The sequence below is a fragment of the Triturus cristatus genome, chromosome 1_2, assembly GCF_964204655.1.
Source record: "Triturus cristatus chromosome 1_2, aTriCri1.1, whole genome shotgun sequence".
In the NCBI taxonomy this organism is placed as follows: Eukaryota; Metazoa; Chordata; class Amphibia; order Caudata; family Salamandridae; genus Triturus; species Triturus cristatus.
In genome coordinates, this window is record NC_140580.1 from 890,207,176 (window position 1) to 890,220,667 (window position 13,492).

Sequence of the window (13,492 nt, forward strand, 5' to 3'; positions counted from 1 at the left end):
CTTACCAGAAGCCTAATGGTAAGGCCGAAAGAAGAGATACTGTGGCACATAGTAACACATAGCCATCATCAATACAAAGCAGAAGCGCTAAAAACAGCGACATCCAGGTGCAGGAAACGCTAAAGGCAGAAAAGAACAGTACGATGCACAAAGGTGAGAGTGGCAACAAACATATGCAAGAGACAAAACCGTTACTCACCATCCAGAAAGAAGATGGCGCTGACCTACATCAGCCTGGGTGCAACGGCCCAAATGTAAGCACATGACTGATGCTTACAGAAGGTGCAGGTCCGAGTGAGCAGCAACCGCCGACAGGACAGCATATGCTCTCAACGTCAGTAAATCCCAACGCAAGTTATGATGCTGCAGCGTTCCTGAAGCCACCACCACCATTCGATACCACCAAATAGCAGAATATTGGCTCCAGATGGACTGCATTGATTGAAATATTTGATGACTTCATAGATGCTCTAGAAGAAGTAGATGACAAAAAGATCATCAAATACATACAAAAACCTTGCAGGTGATGGTGTGAAAGAAGTGATAAAGAAAATATCGCAAGCTGATTAAATATCGTACCACAAACTCAAAGAAACGTTGGAAGCCAAGTTCAATCCGATGCCGAATGTTGACTATGAAAGATAAATTGTCAACCAGGCAAGACAGCAAGCTGGTGAAACGATCGTTGAGTTCAGTAAAAGACTTGATACCTTCATCAAGCATTGCAAGTTCAGTGAATTCAATGATGAAGAAGCCATGCGTCTTGGAGTCTTTGATGGTTGCGTGTCTGATTCATTTAAGAGCGATGGTTTTCGAAGAAGGTGACCGAGTCACAGTCAAGCAAAAATGGAAATGCATGACTGATGCTCCGTTTGATGCTGATCCATTGAGAGTAGTGACAAGTAAAGGACATATGGTGACCGCTCAGCATCCCGGAAAGTCCATTATGAGAGACTTGCCCCATTTCAAACATCTGCCTTCAGACCTCACAAGTGAAACAAGTCCACCTGAGTGCCCTAGTAAAGTATCTAAATTTACAGCTACTATGCCAGATGATAGTGCAGCTGTTTCACCTCGTACGACTCTGCCTGGAAGATTGATGCAAGCACATTGATGACTCATTGAGGAATTCTAATTTATGTATGTTGTTTCTTTTTTTTTAAAACAAAGGGGGAATGTAGTGTTGTGTGATCATGTGCAGTAGGGCCCTTGTGGTCCTAGATGGACTCCTTATAAAGTTATGTAATCAGTTGGGAGGTATTTGGGTGTGGTCAATAAAGTCTATGACACAGTGCAGTTAGTTAACGGCTACATGCTATAGAATAAAGACATGTATTACAGAGCTCCGTATGTGGCGTAATCATTTGCGTGCTCCAGATCTGGGGTGGATGGTGCATAGTGGAGTAGGGTAGAGTGGAGTGGGGTAGATTGGAGTGGGTAGATTCAGGTAGATTGGAGTGGGGTAGGTTGCGAAGATTGGGATGGGGTAAATTAGAGTAGAGTGGAGTAGATTAGGGTAGAATTGTTGTGGAGTGGAGTGGGGTAGATTGGGGTAGAGTTTAGTGGGGGGAATTAGGGTACAGGGGAGTGGGGTAGATTGGGGTAGAGTTTAGTGGGGTGAATTGGGGTACAAGGGAGTGGGGTAGATTGGGTTGGAATGGAGTGGGGAAGATTGTGGTGGGGTAGATTGTGATAGTTTGGGGTGTAGTAGATTGGGGTAGAGTTGAGTGAGGTAGATTTGATTAGGGTAGATTGGGTAGAATGTAATGTGGTAGATTGGGGTAGATTGGAGTAGGGTAGATTGGGTTATAGTTGAGTGGGGTAGATTGGGGTAGGTTGGAGTGAGATAAATTGGGGTAGACTGGAGTGGGGTAGATTGCAGTAGAGTAGGGTAGATTGGGGTAGAGTAAAGGGGGTAGATGGGGGTGTGCTGGAGTGGGGTAGGGTGCAATAGAGAGGGGTAGAGTGGGGTGGGGTAGTTTGTGGTACAGTGGAGTGGGGGTAAAATGGGCTAGATTGGAGTGGGCTAGACTGTAGTGGAGTGGGGTAGAGTGGAGTGGGGTAGATTGGGATAGAGTTGAGTGGAGTAGAGTGGGATATGTCCTACCAACAGGGTGCCTTCCATCAACCCTGTTGTTTTTCAACCAGGTTAATTAATTTGCATTTGTATTGGATTTGTAAAGGGAACATTAAAAGTACATAGGCAGTGTGTTTACTGCTTCTGTCTGAAAACAGCATTGCCTGAAGCCCACCCATAGTGGTGCTCAAATATTGCAACGGTGGAGGGCTGTGGCTAGAAAAACGAGTGGCGTTGCCTTATCATCCTGTGATTCTGGGCAAATCACTAAGGGCCTGATAATGAGTTTGGCAGTGTGGGAGCGGGGTGGAACGCCACCGCCCCACTCCCAGACCGCCAAACTCCACCATGACCCCCTGCGGATTACACGTTTTAACCCGGGCGTGCTGTCCTGCGGCAGCTGGCCCTCAGTGCTGCCTTTCCGAAGACTTATAGTTGGTCAGTCACGGTGCGTTCCAGCAGAATATAGCATGTTACATCGCATGCTATCACAATGCGTACTTTTACAACGCAGTCGTTACAACGACCGCCTTGTTAGTACGCAATACCCTTACATCGCAAGTCATTACAACAACTTGCTGCAGGGGGCGCGCTGGACTTAGGAATAGTATTATTTACTATTCCTACTCCAGTTTGCACAACAGTAGGGAAGGTGTTGGATTTTATATCCAATACCTTAGCGCCGCCCTACAGCAAAAGACTTGCGATGTAAAGGTTTAGCGTACTAACAATGCAGTCGTTGTAGAGACCACATTGTAATGGTAATTCGTTGTAAAAACAGGGTTGTAAACGGTGTTTCCCGTTCCAGCATGGCATGGACTGTAAAGTCCATGCCGTGCTGGAACTGGGGGTGTATACAGACAGGGGGGCACACCATGTGCCTCTTTGCATGCACCCCATACAGCGAGGCACCAGGGGGCTCTGTAGGCCCCCCTAAGTTTCCTCACCGCCAGCAGTTTCATGGCGTGAACACTGGCATGAACACTGCCATGAAACCACTGGCAGTTAGTAAACTTGTAATATGCTTGGCAGGGCGTAGCGGCCCTGGCAAGCATATTGTGGCCTCACACCTCTGCACCACTGCCAAGGATCACGTATCCCTGGTGGTTGCGATGGTCTTGTGGAGGTGGGACCACTGCACTCAAAATGAGGTGGTCGGACCATCAGTGTGGCGGTCCTATGGACCGCAACTCATCATAATCAAGCCCTTAATCTCCTGGCATAAAAAAATGAATGCAGACTTGTGTAATGTAACTGATGCTCATGTAAAGAGCCAAATACATTCCGGTCAGGTCAAGATCGCACTATATAACAAGCATTGAAAATGCAATAGGTCTCGCCTTTGATTAAGTTAAAGCCATTTGCTTTGCTAATGGTATTGTATAGCAAAGCAAATGGCTTTAACTTAATAAAAGGCGAGACCTATTGCATTTTTAATGTTTGTTTTATTTTGAGACTGAAGCACTATCCGACCATGGTAATCTTCACTCTGTGAAAACTATGGGGCATATGCATCAACATTAGCATTTGCGATTCCTTATTAGCGAAAAATAAGGAATCGCTAATAAGGAATAGCAAAAGGCTATGCATGTAGGAATCGCTATTCAAATAGCGATTCCTTAACATTCCTTATTACCGAATCGGTAATACCGAATCGGTAATAAGGAATACCTACCCATTCATTCCTATGGGCTTGGAGGCCCATAGGAATGAATGTAAAGCCATTCTGTATTAGCGATTCGGTATTACCGAATCGCTAATAGCTGGAGCACTTTCAAGGGTGCCAGGGTGTCAAAAGGACACCCTGTTGCACCCCTGAAAATGATATGTGCACATATGTTGCACACACACATGCTCTAAGGGCATGTGTGTGCGCAACATGACACTTTGAAAAATGCACAAAAGTGCATTTTTCAAAGTTTTTGCAAATTACCATGCAGTTCATCTTCATGGTAATTTGCTCCCCTTATTAGCGAAATCGCTAATTTTTTACCTTTGATGCATTGCATTTAAGGAATCTCACTTTGGGATTCCTTAAATGCAATCGCTATTTAAGGAATCGGTATTTAAGGAATCCCTATTTAAAGAATCGCTATTTAAGGATTCCTTAAATACCGATTTCTGCTTTTGGGTTGATGCATTGGGATTGGGAATTTTTTACTTAATACCGGGAGCTAATAAGGAATCGGTATTTTACCGACTGGATTTTGGGTTGATGCATAAGGCTGTGTATCTTCTATGCTCTTAAACTTGTACTGATGTTACATGTTATTCATCATGTTACTCACGGACCCAAGTGGTCTATTTATGTTTCTTCCTAAAAACCAATATACATATTTTTAAAATAATAGAACTGTTTTGTTACAAAGTGTTCAGTGAGAGAGTAATGATTACGATTTAATTTTACATTTTGTGTTATACTGCGAAGAGAATTATATATGGCATATGATAATTAAAGCCTGCTGATTAAATGGGGGAAATTGTAAATAAATGTATGTATGTGTTCAGAGTTCTCCGTATATCGATTTTGGCTGAGGAGCTGCAGCTCTCTTTACATCATCAGCGCTTGTGTGAACATAAGCACACTAAGGGTGGTCCCCCATGAGTCTCTCAGCTGTTCGAGAGGAGTGGTGGTGTGTGGTAGAGCTGTTAGACTTACGTGTGTAAGGCGGTATGAATCCTGATACGGGCCAAGGTGGTTCCTAGAATTGTGCTCCTGTATTCAGAGCGTATAACAGCCTCTGCCATGTGCTATGTAGGCAAAAATTATGTGGTCCCTTCCGGTACTGGTACCAGGGCCAGTGGCAAGAGGGGAGTCTGGTGAGGCAAATAAACTTTTACCTAACCTTTAGAAGCACTAGGTGGTGTTATTTATACTTGAGTATGCTGCGTTTATCTGTTGTACGAGAGTGTAACTGTTTTGTAACTTGTGTTTGTGTCCACTCTTTTGAACATTTAAGTTATTTGCATTGTTATAGTTATATTTATCTGAAGTGAAATATCTTCTTAGAAGTTTCGGATTTCCACTGTTTCTTGTGACCTTGTTGGGAAATTCTAAGTGGATTTTGGCAAACATTTTTCAGGGTGCTTAAAGACAACCAGTGTCATTATGGAGGTCATAAGAATACAAAGGTCAGCCACAGCCTAGACTCCAATTCTCTGATCATTAAAGCGGAATATGATTTCATTAAAAACAAATGAATCTCATATCCCAAACTAAGAAGTGATGGCTCTTCTAGGGAGCTGCACATACATTCTCCTGCCTTCCTATGAGGAGACTGTACACTATCTTTATCAATACTGGATGGTGGACCACCGGCACACAATGTTACTCTTTACAAGTTAAATTGTCGTCTTCCCATTACTGGCCCTGATTTCCATCATCTGTTTCCAGGAAATCTCTAATCCGTTATGTCGTGATTCTATATTCCTCTGTGATTTCTGGTTTTTTTTTTAATGTTTTTTTTTCTAAATCACTTAAGACTGAGTTGCAAAATCACTTACTCCTGCCCCCCATGCCCTCCCTCAGGTCACCCATGCGATAATCTGCCCTCCAGAGTATAGGTGTGAGCTTTGACAGACACGTGATTAAAACCTGAGGCTGGCACAACTGGCGTAATCATGCCAAGCATACTTACATGCCTTGCACGTGGTTTATTGGAAGGAGTTGCTGACCATGAAGTCACCAGCTGCTAATCATATACAGAGCAGGCGATCACAGTTAACGTTAGTGCATCACAGTCCGCAGAAATGCTGAGCTTGCCTGAAAGGCCATCTACATCAGGAGAGAGCGTCCCTGCTATAGATCTCTAAGGCAAGGGCAGAGCCGGGCAGATTAATCAGTCTTCTCAACCTGTAATTGGTGCCAGCTCCTCCCAAGATGGGCGCTGAGGCTGCTTAGCTGTGTCTTACTCGTCTCATGAAGTTAGGTTATGGGTAAAATGTGCACGTAAAGTAGACGGTTCATGGTGAGTGTTTAGAGGGCGAACACCATGAATCAAGAGCAGTCACATTTTTAAATAAAATTCATTATGACCACAATTTTGATACTGTGCTTTATCTTCCAGATCATACCCATGCTGAAGTAAGCCTTAATAATTGTCTCCATATATGTTCTTGATTCAAACCCCCCCTCACCACCACTCAGAGTTAAGATGATAAAATCAGTCAAAGGACAATCTTTTGCTTCCTTGTTGTGGATGCTGTGCGTCAGTTAAATCTGTTGATACAGGAACTGTTTCAAGAACGAATATCCGGCATTTACCAACGTGGTACATGTTAAACTTGGTGTCTCCCACAAGATTGTTTGCAGTTTGAGTGTTAAAAATATATCTAGTTTTTTGTATCCCGTTTATTAAAAGTAAGATTTGATAAAAAAATTTCTGGTTGTTGTCTGAAAGTAAGTGACAATGGGCCATATGTAGGTAGCCTAACATTTACCGATTCATAAATACCGAATTTTACCGATTCGGTATTTATGAATCGGTAAATGATATGTAGGTAATCTATCGGTAATATTTACCGATTCGGAATGGGTCGGTAATTTAGAATCGGTATTTACCGATTCGGTAATGATGCATACCTTCCCATTGATTCCTATGGGCCAGGAGGCCCATAGGAATCAATGGGAAGCCAGTTACCATTACCGAATTGGTAAATACCGATTCGGTAATGGGGGGAGCACAATCAAGGGTGGCAGGGTGTCACAGTGACACCCTGTTGCACCCCTGATTCCTGCATGTGTGCACATGTGGCGCACATACATGCCCTAAGGGCATGTATGTCTGCCACATGGCACTGTTAGTCCAGCAAAATATTGCTTTTTGCAATGTATTTGGTATTTAGCACCAACATATATTTGGTGCTAAATACCGAATTATTTTCCCTACACATCACTCATTTGAGTGTCACCTACATATCATTTCAGGATTCGGTATTTACCGAATCGGTAAAATTACCGATTCGGTAATTTTACCGATTCGGTAAATTACCGAATCCTGAAATGTGCCCCCTACATAGCAAAAGCCTAAATACCGGTCGGTAACGGGATATTTACCGAAAATCGGCCGTTACCGACCGGTATTAGGCTTCCTACATATGGCCCAATATGTTTTGTTGATTAACACAGTAGAACAGTCTGGAAACAGATTCCTGTAGGAATACGGTCTCCTGACAGCATGCAGTATGTTTCACGTTTTAAAAGCTTTTAGTTTAAAAAAAAAAATGTGTTTATAGATTAATTTCCCGGGTATTAATTTCCGATGTTTTCTCTAAGTGACACGCTTCACAATAGCTGAAGATCACAGATGCATTAATCATCCGTAACAGAAGTGAGCCGGGAAACAAACGTGGTGTGTGATTGATGCTGCTTTCTTTCACAGGGAAGGAATTTGATGTCAACGCCAAATGTGTTCTCAATGCTACAGGGCCGTTCTCAGACTCGCTTCGCAAAATGGATGACCAGGAAGTCACAAACATCTGTCAGCCGAGTGCTGGTGTGCACATTGTGATGCCTGGCTATTACAGGTACCTGTATGACAAGCCAGCCAGTTTTAAAATGTCCTGGTGTGTTGGATGATAGATTCTCTCAAAACATTGGGATTACCCAGTATATGTTCACACACTAAAGACGAGATTAAGCGCCGATGTATGACGGGAGGAGATTCAGTAACACATACCAGTGATTTATTATATTTACCTATGCAATATGAAAAATCCTTTACGGGAAATGAACTATGGGATAATTTCAGAACAACTTTTGAACTTAATTTACCCACTTATCGTAGCTCACCTGAAGTGTAGAAAATAATCAACGTATTACACGTATCCTTTCCTACTATGTAACAGCTGTAGGAAGGATCATACACAGTCCTGTTAGCTCTCGCATTAATCTATGAAAAGGGCCAAAATAGAAATAAATATATTCGGAAGTCCTTCTACCACAGTAGCTCCCCATTGCATCTACCTGAAGGGGTCAGATGTGGGGCCGTGTAAAGAAACAACCAATACCGTAGCAGTACCCCCGTGGAGTAACATCTTGATAAAGACAAGAATTCTTATCTGAATAGATGTGGTGGCATTGCAGACTGGTAGTGAACGCGCATTTCTAAATCGGTATTCAGCATGTCCTCAATCTGTCTTTGCAACCTGACTGCTGTGCTTTGATCTAAAAAACATCATCCTTGACGTGTGCGGCAGACTGTCAGAAAATAAACTTTCTAAGGACTTAAAAAGCACAAAAATCAAATAATGACAGCAATAGTTGTAAAATAATTATAATAAAAATATGATGTAATTTCTAGTCAGTTGATTATCTAGATTGCTGTTATGTAATTTTCAAATAAATGCATGCATGTCTACATTTGGGAACAAGGTTGTCAGTGCTCTGCAGGAAGAAAGCACTACATTTTTTAAAATTTATTTGCTACACGATATGTGTTCGTACATTTTTTGGGGTTATGTATAAGGTCATCCTATCACTTCTAATGCATATGTTTCCGAATGTTTTAATATCATAGCCCCCAGAAAAAGGCTTCCAAGACAAGCTCATGAACTAGGGTGCATATCTGTCAAAACCTTGACTCACTAAGTATGGGTAAAGCCAGCAGGTCTCGCCTTTGGGTAATACTGGCTTTGCCAATGGTTGTTACCCATGCTACACAGCACCCGTGATAAAGTGCAGCATGGCTAAAGAATAATACAAGCATTTTACGTGGCCCCCTGCTTCATTTTGTAGGCACACCACACTCACGCACGCTTACCAAATGACGCAAGTACTTTTTAGGTCGAGCCTGAGTCAGCGCGCAAGCACTGCTCTGCGAAGATCTGTGGTAGTTCAGTAAGAAGAGAAGCTTCGCCCACTCCCCTGCCCATATTTTTCATTGACCTGTGTTTTGTCCTTTCTAAATGCTGTCTTCTGATTCATTATGAGGCTTATAGTTCCTCCTTAGTAGGTCCATGTCGTCATTTGTATCCTCCCATGGCTACTGGCCCCTTTACTTGTTTTTTACACGGAACTTGTACTTTTTTATTTATTGAGTTTTACCTACGTTAGGGGCCCTTCCCTTGGCTCCAGCTCTCCGGCCCCCCATCTTGGCCCAAGGAGTTCCGCGCTCATTACGTGAAACTGTCTGTGTTTGCCCACAAGCTACGAGCACTGTGGCAACTCTGTCTATTTAGTCGCCGGGCATGTTAACACCAGAGCCGCAACAAAGGCGGAGGCAAGGGCCATTGTACAACTTTTGCCCCTGGGGCTGCTAGTTTTCCTTACAGTGCGTGCACACCACTTGTTATTCAAAGTTTCTGCTCAGAGATTACACGATAGAATAGACACTCGTGGTAGTTCAAAATCTCATGATAGCTCACACAGCTATGAAGTATCACCTTCTTGCAAGATTTCTGTTGCGCTGTAAAGTTAAGCGATGGATGTCAGAACCTAAAATGTCCACTTTTATATTACTATCAGAAGAAAAACAACAACATAATCTAAAAACCTAACAAAAGAGGTGTGGCTCAGCTACTGACAGAGCGGGTTCCACGGAGTTGCTTCTGTAATCAAAGTCAATGACAAATGAGTGCCTACTGGCGATTCTCATACAATTGCCAAACACAAAGCACAGGTTTTCTGGAGCTGACATTGCATACTTTTTAGTCTTCGTGAAGAGACTGATTATCTGAGAGGGGAGCCTTATAAATATTGAAATGTCGAAATGCTGGTTGGTGACAGTGCCACATGAGGTGGGAGGAGAGTCGGCCCTGCGCAATTTTGTTAGGGCCATGAAATGTAAAAATGATTGGCTGATCTAACAGGTCAGGTCAGGGCTGGATTTCTGGCTGTTTGTGGGCCTGTTTTATGGTCTGTTGGGCCATTTTGTACTGTTGATTTCCCTGATATTAAAGGAAACATTGGCCATAGCATGCTCAGATCCATACAGTCTTCCATACCTTCCAAAACACTTATGCAGCATGTCTTTACAAGTTCAAAACAACCACAATTTACAAACATTGGCCACTTTTTTAGCTATCTAATTCACTAATGGAGGACCATTTTATTTTGGTGCCTAGGCCTACTTTCTGTCTTAACCGTTAAACCATCAAAATGCATTCTTGAAAGAGGGGACTGAAGTGGATAATACAGGCAAAAACGTACAGCAATTATTCAGAGCAGTTTTAAGGGAGGATCCCTACTACACAATGCATATTAAAAGAGCCCACTGAGTGTGCAGAAAAAGCCTTAACTCATTAGCATGTCCCAGAAATGTGTTGGCAAAATGTCCCCATTTTGACTCGAGGAGGAAATTCTTCAACTGGTAAGAGATTCTGTTCCCATACACTATTGCAATAATGTGATCCCCTTGTATCAGAATCTGTTAGGGGCAATGCTTTTGAAGGGGAAAATGTTTCATCCAGTGAAACCCAAGAGGACCAAGTGATAGATAAAACTTAGGCAATTTTTTCCAGAGGTCTCCAGCTCATGTGAATGGACAAAGAAGTAGCAATACCAACACCGAATAAAGGATAAAGCTGCTGAATATTCAGCAGAAAGAAGAGACAGACTTGACTCCAGACTTTAGGTGAGAAATGGCGAGGTGAATGGGTGGAGAGCTGAAGACTAAAAGCACCACCAGGCACATACACAAATCCACAGAAAGACAAGCTAACTCATTGGCAACATAGGAGCTTGTTCATGGGTTGATAAGAAGGGGTGCGCAAGATGGCTGCAAAGCGGACTTGGGTCCTAGATATTGTATTTCTATGTTTGTGTGTGTTTTGTAAAGCATACATCTGCACCAACTGAGTTGTCATGGGACTAATAAATCAACTGGATAGCTCTGGACTAGGCAGAGCATGGAGAAGAAGGGACCCCCAGTAGCTCTGAAACGGTCAGGCTTTCAGTTGCTTTCTGAAAATAATTTCAGAGGACAGACGCAAATAAACAAGGGCAGAATCTTCCAGACTTTAGGGGCACTATAGTGGAAGGAGCACCCGCATTGTCTGAAAAGTCTGATTTTGGAAACTGGAGCAAGATGAAGCTCAGAAGAGCACAGTCTGTGAGTAGGGAGGTACGGACGAATGAGCTGGTGCAGGTAAAGGGAGTCTCCTCTGAGGAGGGCACTGTGAGTGATTCTCCGGGCTTTGAATGTAACGCGCTTGGCTACAGGGATCCAACGTAGGTCCTGGACTTGAACTGCAGTCAAATGTTGACGGGGAATATTGAGTAAGATCTTACGCAGCATTGTGAACCATCTGTAGTTGTTGTAGGAGACCAATATAAAGGAAGTTGCAATGGTCTAGTCATGATGTGATTAACAAGTGGATGATGCTTTCATCTATGTTAGTTAGGTAACAAGGGGAGGATTTTCTGACCATTCTGAGTACTGTGAAGCATGTTGCAGACACTTTTGTGATGTGGCAAGTAAGAGATAAATTAGAGTCTACCCAAATGTCAAGGTTTTTTATAGAAGATTGGGGCCGGTGGGAGCCATTAGGCCACTCACTTGGATAGTATAAGGCAGATTGGTTCCCAGTTACCAAAACCTCACTTTTGTCCACACTGAGCTTGAGGCAATTGGCAATGATGCAGTTACTGACTACTGTCTTTCAGTCCTAAAATTGAGCAGAAGCAGGAGTTGCCAGATAACATCACAATGAGCTGCGTGATATGAGCATAACAAGATATGGAGATATTGAACAAGTGGACAATAGCGGTGGCGTAGAATGAGGGTTTCGTCAAGAGAGGAACAGTGCTGGCCTTTTTCAATAATAGGGGAACTTTAGTAGTCTGCAAACAGAGATTAATTAGATCCGAAGAATGGGGCAGATGACAGATGCTCCTTGCAAAATGGCATAGGGTGGCAGCAGGGCCAAGAGGAGAACCTGATTTGATGGTGGTAATTAAAGCATTTAAAGTGAGGTCAGTGAGGGGAAAGTTGATATCTGGTATATCAATGATAAGCTCTGCATTGAACAGGAATAGTACTTTTTGCAATTTTGTTTCCTGAAAGTGCTTTCCAGGCTCCTTACATAAAAGTGTGAGGCCGGTATTTATGACTTATTAGCTCTCGGATTTATTAAAGATGTAATAATAGAAAAGGTTTCTCAAAATGGGTTGCCTGCAGATTCTATTTTCCTAGGACAAAAAGTAATAAAGGCCAAAGAATTGCGCAATGGTATTTTTTTTAAATTGCTGTTTGAAGGTGGCTTTTGTGGATGGGTTACACCGAGTTCACCTGGTGCCTTAAGGGGTCTACATTTATTATTATCTCTCAGACTGTGATTGAACGAAGAAGCTGAAGGCTGTGTTCAGCGAGAAGGATGATCTCTCATCCGGATAGGCCATTAAGGAGGAGGCAATCCATTGAGAAAAAAATTGTGGTAGCAGTCTTAATGCTGCAATTGAGGGAGGACTTGACAGAGCCTGAAAAAATTCCAAGGGGTTAAGCTTAGCCCAGATCGTGGAGGGCGATGTTGTGTAAGAACCCATTGTGGTGAGGGGGTGCAAATTGATCACAACAGGCATATCAAAGTAGCCAGATCACAGAAGAGAGAGGGGTGGAAAGACCTTGAGCTCCACCAGACATTTTTTTGAGAATGTGGCCAGCATAATGAGTGGGGAGAAAAACTATATGTGACAATTAGAGGTCTGCCAAAGCATTAAGAAGAATTATAGTGTAGGAGAAAGGACTTTCCCCATACATGAACATTGTATTTCCTAGGAGAGTGTAATGAGCGTATTTAAGAATGTAAGGTATGACTAGGTCAGTCAGTTCTGTACAAAAATTATTTTGGGGGCCAGAAGGGCAATAAATAAGGGCCCTGGAAAAGAAGTAGGTGGTGTATGTTTAAGAGAGAATACCATGCATTATCCACTTATGAAGTCAGCAATATGTGGTGGGGGGAGACCAACTCAAGAGAAGCCTTATAGATGATGGCCAAACCTCCATCTACATGATGTAGTCCTGGCCCCTTGATATACCTCAGTAAAATAATTGTTGTCAGGAAATTTTCATTTTTGATTTGTGTTTTGTATCATTAGAGAAGTAGTTTAGCTTGGGTAGACATTGCTAATCTAGGCTGAATTTTTCTGGATGAAATGTTTTAAAAATGGTGGATGTATTGCAATGATGATGTAATATTTCAGGAATCATGAGACCGATATACTTCATTTTGGTGTCAAAACATAGGCTTTGAGGGACTTATAGAGACAGAAAATAACTCCTCAAAGAAACCCTTCCGCCAGTTTCCAAAATGGGATCTCTATAATGATATGTTTTACCCATCATATTGGTAATTAATTTTAATATTGTTTTTGTTTCAGGTTTTCCATTGATTCAAATTCGTAAACATAAAGCAGGTGGTAAGAGAGGATCTTCACCTCCTGATACAGTGTTGCTAACTACAAAATCTGAGGACTCC

At 42.5% G+C, this 13,492-nt stretch overlaps 1 protein-coding gene across 2 annotated transcripts in view; it reads left to right on the forward strand.

Moving 5' to 3' along the window:
- Positions 1-13,492, forward strand: part of LOC146868233 (uncharacterized) — a 204,942-nt gene that overhangs the window by 52,322 nt on the left and 139,128 nt on the right. The window contains exon 2 of one of the 2 annotated variants that reach the window (XM_085609546.1): positions 7,459-7,603. The exons of the other annotated variant lie outside the window; for it this stretch is intronic. The gene's annotated coding sequence lies outside the window, so the exon portion shown is untranslated. The remainder of the gene's footprint in view (positions 1-7,458; positions 7,604-13,492) is intronic. 2 annotated transcript variants of the gene reach the window in all.